This window comes from Schistocerca americana, chromosome 1 (assembly GCF_021461395.2).
Source record: "Schistocerca americana isolate TAMUIC-IGC-003095 chromosome 1, iqSchAmer2.1, whole genome shotgun sequence".
NCBI classification, from domain to species: Eukaryota; Metazoa; Arthropoda; class Insecta; order Orthoptera; family Acrididae; genus Schistocerca; species Schistocerca americana.
Genome location: NC_060119.1, coordinates 798,256,620 through 798,277,140, shown reverse-complemented (window position 1 = coordinate 798,277,140; position 20,521 = coordinate 798,256,620). Strand labels below are relative to the sequence as shown.

The window sequence follows — 20,521 nt, the reverse complement described above, 5'->3', positions numbered from 1 at the left end:
AAGAGAATAGAAGCTTTCGAAATGTGGTGCTACAGAAGAATGCTGAAGATTAGATGGGTAGATCACATAACTAATGAGGAGGTATTGAACAGAATTGGGGAGAAGAGACGTTTGTGGAACAACTTGACTAGAAGAAGGGATCGGTTGGTAGGACATGTTCTGAGGCATCAAGGGATCACCAGTTTAGTATTGGAGGGCAGTGTGGAGGGTAAAAATCGTAAAGGGAGACCAAGAGACGAATACACTAAGCAGATTCAGAAGGATGTAGGCTGCAGTACGTACTGGGAGATGAAGCAACGTGCACAGGATAGAGTAGCATGGAGAGCTGCATCAAACCAGTCTCAGGACTGAAGACCACAACAACAACAAATAATCAAATGTGTGTGAAATCTTATGGGACGTAACTGCTAAGGTTATCAGTCCCTAAGCTTACACACTACTTAACCTAAATTATCCTAAGGACAAACACACACACCCATGCCCGAGGGAGGACTCGAACCTCCGCCGGGACCAGCCTCACAGTCCATGACTGCAGCGCCTTAGACCGCTCGGCTAATCCAGCGCGGCACCACAACAACAACATAGAAAGTAACACTATAGGAGAAGACAGAACGGAGAACTGTAACAAATAGTCAAGGACGCTGGGCGCAAGTTCTTCAACGATGAAGAGGTTGGACCGCGCGGGATTAGAAGAGCGGTCTAGGGGCACTGCAGTCATGAACTGTGCGGCTGGTCCCGGCGGAGGTTCGAGTCCTCCCTCGGGCATGGATGTGTGTATTTGTCCATAGGATAATTTAGGTTAAGTAGTGTGTAAGCTTAGGGACTGATGACCTTAGCAGTTAAGTCACATAAGATTTCACACACATTTGAACATTTTGTGAAGAGGTTGGGAGATGAGAGGAATTCATGGTGGAATCTAACAAACCAGTCACAAGACTGATGACACCCCTCCCCCTCCCCCCCCCCCTTCCCCTAGATAAAAGGAGAGAAATGTAAGTACGCACAACAGTAACTGTGGATTGCTTTAAAGTCAGGTACACCGGTCCAAGGACCAACGACCGGCGCACATTTCTACCTCACGACGCTGCATCCAGCACGTAGTTTTTCTCGGGACATGTTACGTAAGCGACAGCGCTGCTCGGCGGAGTTGTTCTGGCGCGCGTGCGTGCGACGCGAGCGACACGATCCGAGTGTCGTTTCGTCCCGTGGCCTACTTGACAGACTCATGCCTCGCCGCTGCTATGCTCTCGAGCAAATACACCCGTGGTTGGGCCTCTCTCTGGTAACTGATGCATTAGCGTTACCCACCTAACAGAACCTAATGGTTCCTTTGGGTTACAACTGGTATCAAGCCGTCATGTGACCTTCCACCTCAGACGTAATAAATGTGTGTGTGTGTGTGTGTGTGTGTGTGTGTGAGTGCCAATCGGTTGTATAGTATCAGCAGTGAGGTGGGTCGACGTGGCCGTAAGGAGCTATCGTATTTGTACATGTCCATGACCACACTGTGAATAAAGTTACTCGATTTGTTGGTGTATCAACGCCGACTGTCCAGTGAACTTAAAAGGAATGGTGTACCACTCGCACCCATGTAACGGGGCCTACGAAAAGCAGCCGTAAAAAATTACTGACCGATAGAAGCCGGGGACAAGTGTTATGGTTCAAATGGCTCTGAGCACTATGGGACTTAACATCAGTGGTCATCAGTCCCCTCGAACTTAGAACTACTTAAACCTAACTAACCTAAGGACATCACACACATCCATGCCCGAGGCAGGATTCGAACCTGCGACCGTAGCGGTCACGTGGTTCCAGACTGAAGCGCCTAGAACCGCTCGGCCACACCGAGAGTGTTATGCCTTCTCAATGGCAACCATCTACATGTACATTTCTACTCCGCAAGCCACCCAGCGGTGTGTGGCGGAGGGCACTTTACGTGCCACTGTCATTACCTCCCTTTCCTGTTCCAGTCACGTATGGTTCGCGGGAAGAACGACTGCCGGAAAGCCTCCGTGCGCGCTTGAATCCGTCTAATTTTACATTCGTGATCTCCTCGGGAGGTATAAGTAGGGGGAAGCAATATATTCGATACCTCATCCAGAAACGCACCCTCTCGAAACCTGGACAGCAAGCTACACCGCGATGCAGAGCGCCTCTCTTGCAGAGTCTGCCACTTGAGTTTGCTAAACATCTCCGTAACGCTGTCGCGCTTACCAAATAACCCTGTGGCGAAACGCGCCGCTCTTCTTTCAATCTTCTCTATCTCCTCTGTCAACCCGACCTGGTACGGATCCCACACTCTTGAGTAATACTCAAGTATAGGTCGAACGAGTGTTTTGTAAGCCACCTCTTTTGTTGATGAACTACATTTTCTCAGGACTCTCCCAATGAACCTCAACCTGGCACCCGCCTTACCAACAATTAATTTTATATGACCGTTCCACTTCAAATCGTTCCGTATGCATACTCCCAGATATTTTACAGAAGTAACTGCTACCAGCGTTTGTTCTGCCATCATATAATCATACAATAAAGGATCCTTCTTTCTATGTATTCGCAATACATTACATTTGTCTATGTTAAGGGTCAGTTGCCACTCCCTGCACCAAGTGCCTATCCGCTGCAGATCTTCCTGCATTTCGCTGCAGTTTTCTAATGCTGCAACTTCTCCGTGAAAAGTCGCATGGAACTTCCGACACTATCTACTAGGTCATTTATATATATTGTGAAAAGCAATGGTCCCATAACACTCCCCTGTGGCACGCCAGAGGTCACTTTAACGTCTGTAGACGTCTCTCGATTAAGAACAACATGCTGTGTTCTGTTTGCTAAAAAGTCTTCAATCCAGCCACACAGCTGGCCTGACATTCTGTAGGCTCTTACTCTGTTTATCAGGCGACAGTGCGGAACTGTATCGAAACGCCTTCCGGAAGTGAAGGAAAATGGCATCTACCCGGGAGCCTGTATCTAATATTTTCTGGGTCTGATGAACAAATAAAGCGAGTTGGGTCTCACACGATCGCTGTTTCCGGAATCCATGTTGATTCCTACAGAGTAGATTCTGGGTTTCAAGAAATTACATGATACGCAAGCAAAAAACATGTTCTAAAATTTTACAACAGATCGATGTCAGAGATATAGACCTATAGTTTTGCCCATCTGCTCGACGACCCTTCTTGAAAACTGGAACTATCTGTGCTCTTTTCCAATCATTTGGAATCTTCCGTTCCTCTAGAGACTTACGGTACACGGCTGTTAGAAGGCTGGCAAGTTGTTTCGCGTAACCAGTGTCAAACTCGACAGGAATTGCTGCTGTCAGTTAATGCAGATCCTTCACAACCAGTTTCCGACCGAACATTGCACATCGCAAGAGAATTGTATGCAGTGGACACCTGGATTGGGGTACCTCGCGAAAGGCCACCGCTCACAGCCTCACAAAAAGCTGCACGTCTGTCGTGGCGAAATAACGCAAAAAACTAGACAGTAACTGGCGGGATCCGTGTAATGGAATCCAAAGGGCTGCGATTTGTCTATTTTCAAATCGGGCAAGCCCTGTTTTGAATTTATTTCAACTGAACATGATCATGTACCCATACGTTATGCATGACAGAGCAAAATGCAGTATGTAATAAAACAAAGTACTTTTTTTGCCACCATAAAAAGTTAGCGACGAAAATAAAAAAAATAATTTATTGTTATCAAGCCTCGGTTAAAGTACTCATTTCTTCTACTATTTTCTTGTAACTTTTTTGTGTGACTTCCACCAGTGTGTTTCCCTTTACGATAGTTCCACTCCATCTTATATGTTTCTTTATTTTTGTATCGTCATCAGTCTTGAGGCGTTCCTTTCACTCGTTTTTTCCTGTTCATTACTGTCATGCACTGGAACCGAACTCTACCATTATTAAACAATTTTTATGATCACCTCTGTCTTCCTTCATTACAGATCAGATTCACGTCATTTTCCTGTTTTATACATAAACTGTTCAAACTATTTAGGGGAACATGTGTATCAACGTCCATTGTGCTAATCTATTATGATACAGGCGCGAACGGCCTTGCCTCAGTGTTAACACTAGTTCCCGTCAGATCACCGAAGCTAAGCGCTACTGGGCTAGGCCAGCACTTGGATGGGTGACCACCCGGTCTGCCGAGCGCTGTTCGCAAGCGGGGTGCACTCAGACCTTGTGAGCCAAACTGAGGAGCTACTTGATTGAGAAGTAGCGGCTCCGGTCTCGTGTACTGACCACATGCCCCTCCATATCCGCATCAAGTGACGCTTGTGGGCTGAAGATGACACGGCGGTCGATGGGTACCATGGGGCCTTCATGGCCTGTTGGGGCGGAGTTAAGTTTAGTTTTTTGATACAGGCTGTACCTCTGGTCTGAGAAGAGTTGAGATCTTCGCTTTCAGAACAGACAACAATTATGGCTGTTATGCATTACACTGTCAGGTGATCGCTCAGAAGCAAATGAATACCGGTGTCGCAGTGTTTTCTAGTGAGGCACACAGACGACAGTTGTCATCTGTGTACGTTGTATTCAACCAAGGGCATTTAATGCGACGTCTTAACGCAGTGCAAGTTGCATCAGCGTTCTATTTGATCCAGAAAGGATGGACTTTGGATTCCGTTGCTGCACACGTCAATGCCTCTCCAAGTGTCATCCGTAAGTTGTGGACACGCTTCAGGGCAACAGATCAGTACATCAGTGCACAAGGTGAGTTCGACAAGGTCGCCGACGCATTACTACCCTACGTGAAGTCTGATATTTCGCCAACTCTGTGCTGCGGCGTCGTACGGCTACCGCCACAGCACTGCAAGACGATTTCAGAAGGGCCACTGGCGCGTAATGGGGCCCCTTAGGGAAATGGCAGCAAGAGAGGGGAAGAAAACCAATGTGCACTCCGTGTGCATACCGGGGGGAGTCATTCCAGATGTGGAAAGGGTCCTTCCGGATGCCATGAAGGGTACAGGGTGCACCCATCTGCAGGTGGTCGCTCATGTCGGCACCAATGATGTGTGTCGCTATGGATCGGAGGAAATCCTCTCTGGCTTCCGGCGGCTATCTGATTTGGTGAAGACTGCCAGTCTCGCTAGCGGGATGAAAGCAGAGCTCACCATCTGCAGCATCGTCGACAGGACTGACTGCGGACCTTTGGTACAGAGCCGAGTGGAGGGTCTGAATCAGAGGCTGAGACGGTTCTGCGACCGTGTGGGCTGCAGATTCCTCGACTTGCGCCATAGGGTGGTGGGGTTTCGGGTTCCGCTGGATAGGTCAGGAGTCCACTACAAGCAACAAGCGGCTACACGGGTAGCAGGGGTTGTGTGGCGTGGGCTGGGCGGTTTTTTAGGTTAGGTGGCCTTGGGCAAGTACAGAAACGGCAACAGCCTCAACGGGTGCGGGGCAAAGTCAGGACATGCGGGGACCAAGCAGCAATCGGTATTGTAATTGTCAACTGTCGAAGCTGCGTTGGTAAAGTACCAGAACTTCAAGCGCTGATAGAAAGCACCGAAGCTGAAATCGTTATAGGTACAGAAAGCTGGCTTAAGCCAGAGATAAATTCTGCCGAAATTTTTACAAAGGTACAGACGGTGTTTAGAAAGGATAGATTGCATGCAACCGGTGGTGGAGTGTTCGTCGCTGTTAGTAGTAGTTTATCCTGTAGTGAAGTAGAAGTGGATAGTTCCTGTGAATTATTATGGGTGAAGGTTACACTCAACAACCGAGCTAGGTTAATAATTGGCTCCTTTTACCGACCTCCCGACTCAGCAGCATTAGTGGCAGAACAACTGAGAGAAAATTTGGAATACATTTCACATAAATTTTCTCAGCATGTTATAGTCTTAGGTGGAGATTTCAATTTACCAGATATAGACTGGGACACTCAGATGTTTAGGACGGGTGGTAGGGACAGAGCATCGAGTGACATTATACAGAGTGCACTATCCGAAAATTACCTCGAGCAATTAAACAGAGAAACGACTCGTGGAGATAACATCTTGGACCTACTGATAACAAACAGACCCGAACTTTTCGACTCTTTAAGTGCAGAACAGGGAATCAGTGATCATAAGGCCGTTGCAGCATCCCTGAATAGGGAAGTTAATAGGAATATAAAAAAAGGGAGGAAGGTTTATCTGTTTAGCAAGAGTAATAGAAGGCAGATTTCAGACTACCTAACAGATCAAAACGAAAATTTCTGTTCCGACACTGACAATGTTGAGTGTTTATGGAAAAAGTTCAAGGCAATCGTAAAATGCGTTTTAGACAGGTACGTGCCGAGTAAAACTGTGAGGGACGGGAAAAACCCACCGTGGTACAACAACAAAGTTAGGAAACTACTGCGAAAGCAAAGAGAGCTTCACTCCAAGTTTAAACGCAGCCAAAACCTCTCATACAAACAGAAGCTAAACGATGTCAAAGTTAGCGTAAGGAGGGCTATGCGTGAAGCGTTCAGTGAATTCGAAAGTAAAATTCTATGTACCGACTTGACAGAAAATCCTAGGAAGTTCTGGTCTTACGTTAAATCAGTAAGTGGCTCGAAACAGAATATCCAGACACTCTGGGATGATGATGGCATTGAAACAGAGGATGAGACGCGTAAAGCTGAAATACTAAACACCTTTTTCCAAAGCTGTTTCACAGAGGAAGCCCGCACTGCAGTTCCTTCTCTAAATCCTCGCACAAACGAAAAAATGGCTGACATCGAAATAAGTGTCCAAGGAATAGAAAAGCAACTGGAATCACTCAATAGAGGAAAGTGCACTGGATCTGACGGGATACCAATTCGATTCTACACAGAGTACGCGAAAGAACTTGCCCCCCTTCTAACAGCCGTGTACCGCAAGTCTCTAGAGGAACGGAGGGTTCCAAATGATTGGAAAAGAGCACAGGTAGTCCCAGTCTTCAAGAAGGGTCGTCGAGCAGATGCGCAAAACTATAGACCTATATCTCTGACGTCGATCTGTTGTAGAATTTTAGAACATGTTTTTTGCTCGAGTATCATGTCGTTTTTGGAAACCAAGAATCTACTATGTAGGAATCAACATGGATTCCGGAAACAGCGATCGTGTTACACCCAACTCGCTTTATTTGTTCATGAGACCCAGAAAATATTAGATACAGGCACCCAGGTAGATGCTATTTTTCTTGACTTCCGGAAGGTGTTCGATACAGTTCCGCACTGTCGCCTGATAAACAAAGTAAGAGCCTACGGAATATCAGACCACCTGTGTGGCTGGATTGAAGAGTTTTTAGCAAACAGAACACAGCATGTTGTTATCAATGGAGAGACGTCTACAGACGTTAAAGTAACCTCTGGCGTGCCACAGGGGAGTGTTATGGGACCATTGCTTTTCACAATATATATAAATGACCTAGTAGATAGTGTCGGAAGTTCCATGCGGCTTTTCGCGGATGATGCTGTAGTATACAGAGAAGTTGCAGCATTAGAAAACTGTAGCGAATTGCAGGAAGATCTGCAGCGGATAGGCACTTGGTGCAGGGAGTGGCAACTGTCCCTTAGACAAATGTAATGTATTACGAATACATAGAAAGAAGGATCCTTTATTGTATGATTATATGATAGCGGAACAAACACTGGTAGCAGTTACTTCTGTAAAATATCTGGGAGTATGCATGCGGAACGATTTGAAGTGGAATGATCATATAAAATTAATTGTTGGTAAGGCGGGTACCAGGTTGAGATTCATTGGTAGAGTGCTTAGAAAATGTAGTCCATCAACAAAGGAGGTGGCTTACAAAACACTCGTTCGACCTATACTTGAGTCTTGCTCATCAGTGTGGGATCCGTACCAGATCAGTTTGACGGAGGAGATAGAGAAGATCCAAAGAAGAGCGGCGCGTTTCGTCACAGGGTTATTTGGTAACCGTGATAGCGTTACGGAGATGTTTAATAAACTCAAGTTGCAGACTCTGCAAGAGAGGCGCTCTGCATCGCGGTGTAGATTGCTCGCCAGGTTTCGAGAGGGTGCGTTTCTGGATGAGGTATCGAATATATTGCTTCCCCCTACTTATACCTCCCGAGGAGATCACGAATGTAAAATTAGAGAGATTAAAGCGCGCACGGATGCTTTCAGACAGTCGTTCTTCCCGCGAACCATACGCGACTGGAACAGGAAAGGGAGGTAATGACAGTGGCACGTAAAGTGCCCTCCGCCACACACCGTTGGGTGGCTTGCGGAGTATAAATGTAGATGTAGATGTAGAATGTAGATGTAGATGAGCCGTTATGTCCAGGAAGACTGTAAGGAACAGGTTAGGAGGAAGGACCTAATGACCCAGACGTCCTCTTCGAGTACGTCACTTGACACGACAACATCTTGCAACAAGCCTTCAGTTGCGCCGTTCCCATGTCAACTGGCAACTTCGTCACTGGCGGAACGTGTTATTCACAAACGAGTCCAGATATTCTCTGACACAAGGTGATGACAATGTTCGCGTGCGGAGACATGTGGTGTGCGGTATATGCCAACTGTTGTCCAGAAAATTGACATTTTCCAATGTTGTGGGGAGGCTTCAGTGTTGACAGCTATACGGATCTTGTCGTTGTCCATGGCAGGCAGTACTTCGAACAGATCCAACACGGGTCCTGGGTTCGATTCCCGGCCGGGTTGGGGATTTTCTTCGCCCAGGGACTGGGTGTTTGAGTTGTTCTCGCCATTTCATCATCATTCATAAAAGTGGCGAGATTGGACTGAGTAAAGATTGGGAATTTGTACGGGCGCTAATAACCGTGCAGTTGAGCGCCCCACAAACCAATCATCATCATCATCATCATCATCAACAACAACAACAACAACAACAAATCATGTTGGACTCGTGTGGTGGCTGCTGCATCGGGTGGTGGCCCTGAATTCCTTCTAATACCTGGGCCTATGTGGCGGACCTCAATTGGGATGTTTTGCGAAGCCTGGAAACTGAAGTAATGAAATGGTCAGGGGTGAGTCCCGACCTAAAACCCATCGCGTATATTTGGGACTTGCTTGACAGGCGCGTTCGTGGTCGTGCTGTTCCACCACGGACTCTCCAAGAACTCTCTTGGGCTCTCATTGAAGAATGGGAACTGATGCACAGGCTGACCTCCGTAGACTTATAGGGAGCATGCCACTTAGGTGTCATGCAGTGATAAACGCTCACCGAGGGCATATACCTTGCTGAAGCTCTCAAAGTCCAGTGACAGGCACCCAGGACGACGGCATGAATGATTGTTTCCGACATCTGACTGACATTTCAGCTCTTTTTATGTAAACGATCGAAGACGAAATGATGTTTTATAGTTTACTTAGTTTTTTGATAGATAAAATTATAATTTGGTAACATACCTAGACCTCAATTATTGCTCTGTGGGGTTTCCCTAGTTATTTTGAGCAGTATATAAATGGCGTTTCTCCTAAGAGTCTTCAGGAGCACTCTCTCTGATGTTTTGGCACATATCTGTAATTTAGTTTCTGCAATGTTGAGCTGGAATCAGCCCAAACAAATACTGCTCGTCACGTTCTTCATACGACGTCCAGTGTCGACGGAATGGGTTGCTTATTTTCCTGTTACAAACAAAATGGCGAGTAGTCCAGCAGCGATTGAACAACACTGCTGCTTGGCAGTAGCGGTCAGCACAGGCCAGGGCGGCATACGAGTCTCTGCTGGAGTACTCGTTATTCTTCGCGTTGTACTGTATTGCTAGAAAAAACTCTAGGGATTATGTATATGTATAATCCCAAGAGTCAACAAACGGAGTGGGCGAGCGGTTCTAGGCGCTACAGTCAGCAACCGCGCGACCGCTACGGTCGCAGGTTGAATCCTGCCTCGGGCATGGATGTGTGTGATGTCCTTAGGTTAGTTAGGTTTAAGTAGTTCTACGTATTAGGGGACTGATGACCTCCGAAGTTAAGTCCCATGGTGCTCAGAGCACTTTGAAACAACAAACGGAAATTTGCCAAGTTGCGTTTATTTTGCCACAAAACAGTATAAACAGGTGATAGTAAAGTAGAAATAACGTAAAGAATGCAGAACGTAATCATCTGGAATATTCATAACGTCAGACAAAAATGTTCTTCGTTTTTTTTCAACTTGACGGATTTGCATACACATTCTGGCAACTGTTTAATGTGCTCAGAATGGGGTGTGACCACCTCTGGCACCAATATAGGCCTGACAATGACGGGACATGCGGTGAATGATGTCATCAGTCTCCTGTTGAGGCCATAACGCCCATTCTTCCTACAGAGCAGCTCAGAAGTCTTGGAGAGTGGTTGGTGGATGCTGATGTGATGCAACCCGTCTCCTTAGCGCATCCCAGACATGCCCTATGGGATTCAAATCGGGAGAGCGAGCAGGCCACGCCATGCTTGCAATACCTTCCGTTTCCAAAAAAGAAAAAGAAAAGACATCAACCACCCACCAGATCGAGCATTATCGCCCACCAATACGAAGTCTGGGCCCACAGCACCTCGCAACAACCGCACATGAGATCCCAAGATCTCCTCACGGTATCTGACAGGAGTTAAATCTTGCTGATTCACCCGTACAATTTCATGAAGGGGTGTTCGGGTGGTCAACATAATACCTGGGGGGCCACACCATTAGGGATCCTCCTCGATATCGGTCTCCTTCCACGATTGGGTCCCGAAATCATCGAAATCATGTTAAATGTGCCCCCCCCCCTCCCAGGTACGAATCCTTCGGGAATGACCCCCCAGCCCAAATCGGGACTCATCTGCCCATCTGTAGAAAGAAAATTGGCCCACCATTCGGCCGTACAGTTGGCATGATGACGGCTCCATTCCAGACATTCCCTTCTGCACGCCGGAGGTAAACAGGTAGTAGATTTCCAACAATAAAGGCCACTCCGCTGACGCCTTCTGTACACCGTTTGCCTCGATGCAACACGTCCAGGGGATACTGCGAGGTCAGATGGCAGTTGCAGTGCTGTAATAAGGCGGTACCGTCGTGCCCTTACAGCCAGATAACGGCCCAGTCTTTCTGACGTCACGCATGGTCGGCCCTGACCTGCTCTCCGGGATACAGTTTCGGTCTCTATAATCTGTAACCTCATCCGAGAAACAACAGAACGATTCAAATTAAGCCATCGGCCACATCAGTTTGACTCTCCTGCTTCCATTCTTCCTGTGGCCCTCCACAGCAGACAGTCTGTAGGCGTCATCTCTGTACCATACTGCACAATCTACGACTCTGAAGACAGCGATAGTGGATGTGAGACTACCCTGCAAACACTACCCGAAAAAAAAGTCCAGTAGTTACAAGCGACCCACAGAATGCAATAAACAAATCAGAACACCTTATTCTGTTACGGCGAAACAGTAGACCTTGGAATGTAAAATTTACTTGTTATTGCATACGACCGCCGGCCGCTGTGACCGAGCGGTTCTAGGCGCTTCAGTCTGGAACCGCGCTGCTGCTCCGGTCGCAGGTTCGAATCCTGCCTCGGGCATGGACGTTTGTGTTGTCCTTAGGTTAGTTAGATTTATGCAGTTCTAAGTCCAGGGGACTGATGACCTCAGATGTTAAGTCCCATAGTGCTTAGAACCATTTGAACCATTTTTGCATACGACCTACACTTTGAGCCATCGCTAAAAATCATCTCTATCATTTCCTACGTCGAATAATTAGCTTCCATTGTGCTGGTAAATGCAAAGATAAAACTACGATGTAAAAGCATTTCACATACTCATCAAAACACAAACTGGTCCCCTCAGAACTAATACAGGGCTATTACAAATGATTGAAGCGATTTCATAAATTCACTGTAGCTCCATTCATTGACATATGGTCACGACACACTACAGATATGTAGAAAAACTCATAAAGTTTTGTTCGGCTGAAGCCGCACTTCAGGTTTCTGCCGCCAGAACGCTCGACAGCGCAGTGAGACAAAATGGCGACAGGAGCCGAGAAAGCGTACGTCGTGCTTGAAATGCGCTCACATCAGTCAGTCATAACAGTGCAACGACACTTCAGGACGAATTTCAACAAAGATCCACCAACTGCTAACTCCATTCGGCGATGGTATGCGCAGTTTAAAGCTTCTGGATGCCTCTGTAAGGGGAAATCAACGGGTCGGCCTGCAGTGAGCGAAGAAACGGTTGAACGCGTGCGGGCAAGTTTCACGCGTAGCCCGCGGAAGTCGACGAATAAAGCAAGCAGGGAGCTAAACGTACCACAGCCGACGGTTTGGAAAATCTTACGGAAAAGGCTAAAGCAGAAGCATTTCTTAAACAGGAGATTGGAAAACCGATGGATCGGTCGTGGTGGAGATCATGATCAACAATTCATGTCATGACCTCCACGCTCTCCCGACTTAACCCCATGCGGTTTCTTTCTGTGGGGTTATGTGAAAGATTCAGTGTTTAAACTTCCTCTACCAAGAAACGTGCCAGAACTGCGAGCTCGCATCAACGATGCTTTTGAACTCATTGATGGGGACATGCTGCGCCGAGTGTGGGAGGAACTTGATTATCGGCTTGATGTCTGCCGAATCACTAAAGGGGCACATATCGAACATTTGAGAATGCCTAAAAAAACTTTTTGAGTTTTTGTATGTGTGTGCAAAGCACTGTGAAAATATCTCAAATAATAAAGTTATTGTAAAGCTGTGAAATCGCTTCAATCATTTGTAATAACCCTGTATATACGTAGCGATTACCCAGAACTGTGAACATAGTTTATAGTAATAGCACAACAGATGTTTACTGCATGCTGCGTCCATTGACAAGAAGAGAGGAATGTGTCCTCACTTGTTTACTGCATTCTGCAGGTCGTCCGTAATAGCAAGGGGCTTACAATAGAATAGATACGTTTCAGACTCGCGAAGATGAACAAGTACTCGTAGCTCATGCTTTTCAGAGCCTTTGTCTACGGTATATTTTTCTGTTGTTTTGGTCCATACTATCACTTCTCAGAATACGGAATACTTTTGTTGTGTGTGTGTGTGTGTGTGTGTGTGTGTGTGTGTAAGTAACTGTTGCTTCAGCCTCAAAAACGCCGTTTTTTATTATTTATAGCCTAATTTTATTAATCTCAGCTTATAACTCCTACGATCGCTTAAAGATTTACGCTAACTCTGATCACTTCTGTTTGACAGTATCTTCTGCAATTTTTCATTTCAGAAAGTCCATAGCGACGTAAGTATATGCATTAAGAAAGTAGCGTCGCGTGAAGACTTCCCGATTGCTCAGTAATAAAGTCTACTCCGCTGAAGTTTCTAGTTTTTATTTCTTTTTAAAAGTGACGCCTGAATAATAGCAACATAGAAATATGTCACTGCTCTGAAATGAGGAACGAATCAGGAGAAACAGTCCTCCGTAGCGCCTTTGAGTCGGCAGGAAACAAGTAAGACTAAACAGAGATTCCCAACATCACCGTTGCTGTCTTGACGCCAACATTTAGATCGTTCAAAAATTATTAACGGCCATTGTAAGTGCTACTGCGTCAGTAGTACAAATGGCTCTGCGCACTATGGGACTTAACATCTAAGGTCATCAGTCCCCTAGAACTTAGAACTACTTAAACCTGACTAACCTAAGGACATCACACACATCCATGCCCGAGGCAGGATTCGAACCTACGACCGCGGCAGTCGCGCGGTTCCAGACAAGCGCCTAGGACCGCTCGGCCACCGCGGCCGGCGTCAGTAGTACCCCGCAGACAGTGATGTACGCCTTGGCTTGGGTCATGGGCGGAAACAAATAGCAGCAGAAACACGGCCGTCACACGGCAGAGCACCGCCAAGCTGGCAATCACCGAGCGCCGTCCGCAGGGCCACCTGTTGCTTTCGCAGCAGACAGGACTCTGCTGTTTACACGCGGTCCGTGTTCCTTGGCGCGGTTCATGTTGCCCGGACGCTGCGAAAACAAGAGACACGTCTCCGCTCGGCGGTTACGCAGTGTCAGTTCAAAGGTCGGAGGAAGACAACGGCAAACGACGTCCAGTAGAACTCTGTTTTGTACAGCACTAAAAGTGAAATTTTGCCAGCCAATCTGACTGAAAACCCTAAGTAGATATGATCATACGTCAAGTCAGTAAATTGATCACAATATTCGCCCAATGACCATACTGGCACCGAAAAGGAGACGACAGAGAGATGGTCGAAATACTGATTTCAGCCTTCCGAAACTGTTTTCGTGGTTGGTAGTAATATGTTTCTTCTTTTCAATCATCGCACGAACGCCGAAATGGCGGGCGTTGACATAAGTGCTAGCGGAATAGGAAAACAACTACCGTCGCTCATCGGTGGAAAGGCAGCTGGACTGGATGAGATACATGTGAGATTCTACAAAGATTATGCAAAAGAACTTGCTACCTCGCTGGCAATAGTCTGTCGTAGGACTCTGGAGCAACGAAGGTAACTACACTCATGCTCATAAATTAAGGATAATTGCAGAATGTGGTGACACACAACGTGACGCTACACAAAACTGGAGCTAATAGCATAGGGACATAGGAACACACACGACACACATCTGTTAAGTCCACGGTATTGGCGATAAGTTGAGAAAACCGTTCCGAAACACATGTGCTACAAAACGCCACTGTTTCCTGCGCATGTACACCGATATCAATATGGGATGTGATCACCATGCACACGTACACAGGCCGCACAACGGGTTGGCATACTCTGGATCAGGTGGTCGAGCAGCTGCTGGGGTATAGCCTCCCATTCTTGCAGCAGTGCCTGTTTGAACTCCTGAAGTGTCCTAGGGGTTTGAAGACGTGCAGCGACACGTCGATCGAGAACATCCTAGACGTGCTCGATGGGGTTTAGGTCTGGAGAACAGGCAGTCCACTGCATTCGCCTGATATCTTCTGTTTCAAGGTACTCCTCCACGATGGTAGGTCGGTGGCGCAGTGCGTCATCATCCATCAGGAGGAAGGTGGGGCCCAATGCACCCCTGAAAAGACGGACATACTGGTGCAAAATGACGTCCCGATACACCTGACCTGTTACAGTTCCTCTGTCAAAGACATGCAGGGAAATATGTGCACCGATCATAATCCCACCTCACACCATCAAACCACGACCTCCATTCAGGTCCCTTTCAAGGACATTAAGGGGTTGATATCTGGTTCCTGGTTCACGCCGGATGAAAACCCGGCGAGAATCACTGTTCAGACTATACCTGGACTCGTCCGTGAACATAACCTGGGACCACTGTTCCAATGACCATGTACTGTGTTCTTGACACCAGGCTTTACGGGCTCTCCTGTGACCAGGAGTCAGTGGAATGCACCTTGCAGGTCTCCGGGCGAATAAACCATGCCTGTTCAGTCGCCTGTGGATTGTGTGTCTGGAGACAACTGTTCCAGTGGCTGTGGTAAGGTCCCAAGCAAGGCTATCTGCAGTACTCCGTGGCTGTCTGCGGGCACTGATGGTAAGATATCGGTCTTCTTGTGGTGTTGTACACTGTGGACGTCCCTTACTTTAGCGCCTGGACACGGTTCTTGTCTGCTAGAATCGTTGCCATAATCTTGAGATTATACTTTGTGGCACACGACCTGCTGTCTTTGACCAGCCTCCAGTGTTCTTTGAACCATATTCAACACACAGTCACCATTAACACGTCTGAAAACGTCTGCACACTTACTCGCTGCACCGTACTCTGACATGCACCAACACACCTTTGCGTACGTGGACTGCTGCCAGCGCCACCGTGCGACGACCGCAGGTCAAATGCACCGCATGGTCATACCCCGAGGTAATTTAAACCCGCAAACCGCCCACCAGAGCGTTGTTTCACCATGTATCAACATTCTCATTAACTTATGAGCATGAGTGTAGCAACTGCAAAAAAGGGCAGGTCATTTCCGTGTTCAAGAAGGATCGTAGGACAGTTGCATACACATCGCTGGAAAAAATTAGTAAACCATTTTAGAGGCTTCCAATCCACTCAAAATTTATTGTTGCAACAGTGCATTGGGAGTACACGAAATGATTACACTTAACAGATCAATAGCACAAGCGGTTCTGAGGTATCAGGTATCGACCTGTGCTGCAGCACCCGTATCAGTATTCAGTACGCTTCCACAGGTGGCAATGCAGGCGCTGACTCCGGCATCCATTCGATCGTACAAAAGGCGAATACTGTCCTGGGATACGTTATGCCACGCATGCTTGACATGTTCACGTAGTTCTGTAAGAGTTGTTGGCTGGCGAGTCGCATTAGCTATTTCTCGTCCCATCATATCCCACACGTGTCGATTGAAGACAAGTTCGGAGATCGTGCTGGCCAGGGAAGTTTCTGCACGTCTTGCAGAGCACGTTGAGTCTCATGGACAGTGTGTGGGCGAGCATTATCCTGTTGGAACAATACATCCTTCCTGTTGCAAGAACGGCAAAAGAACGAGTCTAACAACATTTTAGGCTAGGCGCAAATTGAGAAGCGTATAGCACGTGTGACGTGACACGACACTACAGCGCTACACGCACGTGCCGCTCGGGTCGCGCGGGTGCAGCGCATATTGGGACGCGTACACCGTACTTCGCACGCACCGACTGGCGACGCTCTGCGCTGACAGCACCGAAGCGCGCGCAACCTGTTATCTTTCTCAAACGATTTTACAGAAACTATTCTCTGAAAATGTATGATTTTTGCCTTACTTGTAGCGTTATATGTCAGCTTTGTGCCCATCACCTCGCTAATGACCATTCTTATTGTGATGTACATGTTTTAGTAAGACACTACGCAAAACGCAAAAAGTTTGCAACGAAAATTAGGGGGCGCTATGATTTTGCGTTTGCTGCGTATGAAATTTAGCTAACATGCTGAATTTTTGTTTAGACTTGGGAGGAGATCTCTATCTGCCTCCGATCTCGAGAAAATGGATCCCATGCAGCGCGCTCACTTCCGATCTCACGCCCGCGAGAATGAAGAAATACTCGCAACATCTCTCGTATCTCCTAAACCGCTCGAGACATCGAAACGAAAGTTGGGCGAATGACAGCACATGAAGAGGAGAGTGTTTTACCAATTATTAAGCACACGGAACTTTCTTATCTATGGCGATATATCACTACTTATACTTCTTTTTTTATTTATTTCACTCCAGTGACTGTAACTTTTTAAGAGTTATAGACAGCTAGCGAAACAAGAGCTTCCTAGCATGAAAATAAACATGAAATTTCTTCTTTTATGTTACTGCAAACCGACCTATGAGGTTTTTCGTAAGCTATTGAACTCTGTGACTGCCAATTACTTGTTTAATGAGGTCCTACGTTTCGGAATTCTGTCTCAATAGCTGCTGTGAGATGAGTTTGGCAAATTACATTGTGACAAAGGAAGTACAATTAAACTAGTCACCAAGAGAAATGTGGCCTTTCCTCATAAATGTTGATGCTTCTTCGAATGAGAAAAGGTTAACAACTCACACAAAAACAGATTGGCAATTGTGTTGGAATTTTGGTGGAATCCTCGTAACCCATCGTATTTTTAACACTGAGCGACTGGAATGGAAACTTCGCAAAGGATTTTATTCCTTCTTGATCTGAGCAGTATTAAAATAATGACGAGCGTTCCTTCAGGCGGAATGATAGGCACATGCCAGATACTGTTTACTCACCTAGGGCTTGCCAAACTGACAATGCGTGGTCGCGAATAAAATAGTTATTATTGAGAAAAATAAACAATTGATCTGTCGCACAACACAATGGTCACTGTATTGTCAGTAGCGAAGGATAATGCGCGCGACAGGAATGCACAAGCTAGCCATGTGTGCCTTGTGAGATGGAGTTCGAAAAACATTGTCATGAAAGTAGATCTGCCTTTGTCAGCAGCACATTTCAACAAATTAAATATATCTAATCATAACACTGTTTTAGGATATTCCTACTTTCGTAATAATACCGTCCATTTTCTTTATTTGTGTAGCCTCTTTTTGTATAATTAGTTTATTAATGCTGATAATGACCATGCAACAATTGAAATGCTTTTTCTCATCACAGCGAACCAATTAAAACATTGTTATTTGTGACTGCTTTTCGACTCTTTCTAGCTTGCAGTGCAAATATGTTGTTCACATGCATGTAATACAGTGTATTACATTACATTACATTTCTCATCACGGCGGACCAATTAAAACATTGTTATTTGTGACTGCTTTTCGACTCTTTCTAGCTTGCAGTGGAAATATGTTGTTCACATGCATGTAGTACAGTGTGTCGTATTACATTATTACATCCATATCAGAGTAATCACAGTGAAACTTCTATACTTCAGATCTTGGACGCTTTTTACCAGAAGCACAAAGGGATCACACACCTGTGGAGATGATCCCTTTCTAAATTTTTGTAACATCGTACAGATACGCTAGCTTACTAGGCAGCGAGAAGATAACCTTGCTTTACTTTCCTGCCTTGATTCTTAATCACATGATTTTATAATATTCCTTCCTTCCTTATTCACTACCCTCTGTCCCTTCTTGCGATCTGAAAACATCGCGGAGACATATGGTGCAATTCCAGCGGCCAATGGCTCATCAGTTACTGAAGTATACATTTTTCTTGACAGATGAAAAACAAAACGAAACTATGCAGATATAAATAACAGAAAAGTATAACGTGCTAACGAAGAAAGCTGGAGCGTTTAAATGGCTAAAAACGAAACACTACCCAAAGGCAATAAAACTCAGTACACAGCAAGGCAAAATTTATCGTATGGGCAATATTACCACTGCTCATATGCGCCGTTCCGATGTGAGCATGTGGCCGGGCTACTTTACCGCTCCCCGCCTCAAATTTCCCACCGTGCTAGCGAGTCAAGCGCGACGCGCGGCGCGAGAAACTGTGCCTCAACCACAACGCCGCGCGACCTGGCGCAGGCGCGTGTCGCGTCCCAGTCGCGTCGCGTCGCAATTAGCGCGGCCCCATTTGAACCTGTGATGTTACAAAAACACGCGCTGCGCTGCGTCGCGCCAACGCCACCTAGGAACAAGGCCTCACATCGTGAGTCTAAGGAGCCCGTGACGTCACGGGTAGCGGTCTGAGAAGCTAGGAACCGACTACAGACACACGTGATTCGTAGCGTTTCCATGTTGTACTTTGTGCTGTTCGTGAGTGGTTATTTGATCTATACTCAGTTACGATGCCCCGAAGGTGTTGTATGCCGAATTGCAGGGGCAATTACGATAATGGACCTAAAGTCAGTGTATTTTATTTTCCATCTGACGAGAATTTAAGACGAAAATGGTTATCGGCTGTTCACAGACAAGACTGGACACCGAGTAAGCACTCTGTTGTAAGTATCAGTGTATTTGTTTGGTTAGTGTGTCGTAGTTACTTGAAATGTGGTACAGCTGAACAAAATACAGTAAACAGAAGAACGTATTTATAATCTCATACCTCATTAATTTTCGTTATATGTTTTAAAGAGAACTGTATGGTTGTTTTTAGATATGTGAACTGCATTTCAACAAGGACGACATTTTAAGCAGTACCAGCATGTATGACCCGAAAACTGGTATACTCTTGACAGCACCGTTGGATCGTCGACGCTTGAGAAAAGGTGAGTTACGAAACACGCTCTTAGTAAAGTACAGTGGCATAAGAACTATCTTTATTTCACGTATATGCTGTGAGATCGGTTTCATACTTCGTTATTAATTTTTTCAGATGCTATCCCATCGAAGTTGCCTGGATGCCCATCTTACTTGTCGAGTCATCAAACTGCAGTACGAGAGGACCCAGAAATTCGTAGGGGGCGTTTAGAAAATCGTGCTCTTCAAATTGCTATCCAAGAAAGTGTGGACACACAAGCGAAAATGATTGATGCGATATCGGTCGATAGTTTAGAACAAATGAAAACAAAGTTGAGTGAATGTGAAAAGCACAGTGACTGGGTAGTGATAAACAAATCTGACAGTGTGAGCCTAGTGTTACTAAAGCATAATCCTTACCCAAGAATTTTTTGCCACGTAGTTATAAGCAGTGGTTTATTACTCAGTGTCTTCAATAATGATATTGAAGTGAAATGTATTGGAAACATGAAATTTCCCATGAAAGTAAACAACATACAGGTGGTAAGTGATGTTCTTAAGAACATTTATCTTCTGTATAATAGTTCTGAGGCTCCTGTAGATAACATTTTGTCTTTAATTGACCTGTTATTACAAAATTTATTAGAAAAGTTGCCAGGAAACGAAACTAAAATTACATTTTTGAAGGAACAGATTTCATTTTTGAAGTGCAGAAGTTCAACTCAATTTAGGTATGATACTAACTCTATGATAATGTGGTCATTAGTACATTCTATAAGCCCACATGCTTACAAATTTTTGAGGAACACTGACAGTTTTTCTATGCCTAGTCCTAACACCCTTTCAAGGCTTTGTAGTAAACTCTCAACAAATCCTGTCATTGAGCAACAGGGTCATCAGTTTATGAGCTACATCACAAATAAAGTAGGTACTTTATCCTCAGATGATAAAACTGTGCTCCTGTTGATGGATGAAATTCATCTGAAGTCTCAGCTTGATTACAAAGCTGGAAATGT

The 20,521-nt window shown here is 45.8% G+C and overlaps 1 protein-coding gene across 1 annotated transcript in view; it reads right to left on the bottom strand.

Annotated features, from left to right (window-relative positions):
• Positions 1-20,521, bottom strand: part of LOC124612575 (5-formyltetrahydrofolate cyclo-ligase) — an 88,113-nt gene that overhangs the window by 40,559 nt on the left and 27,033 nt on the right. The gene's annotated exons all lie outside the window — the stretch shown is intronic.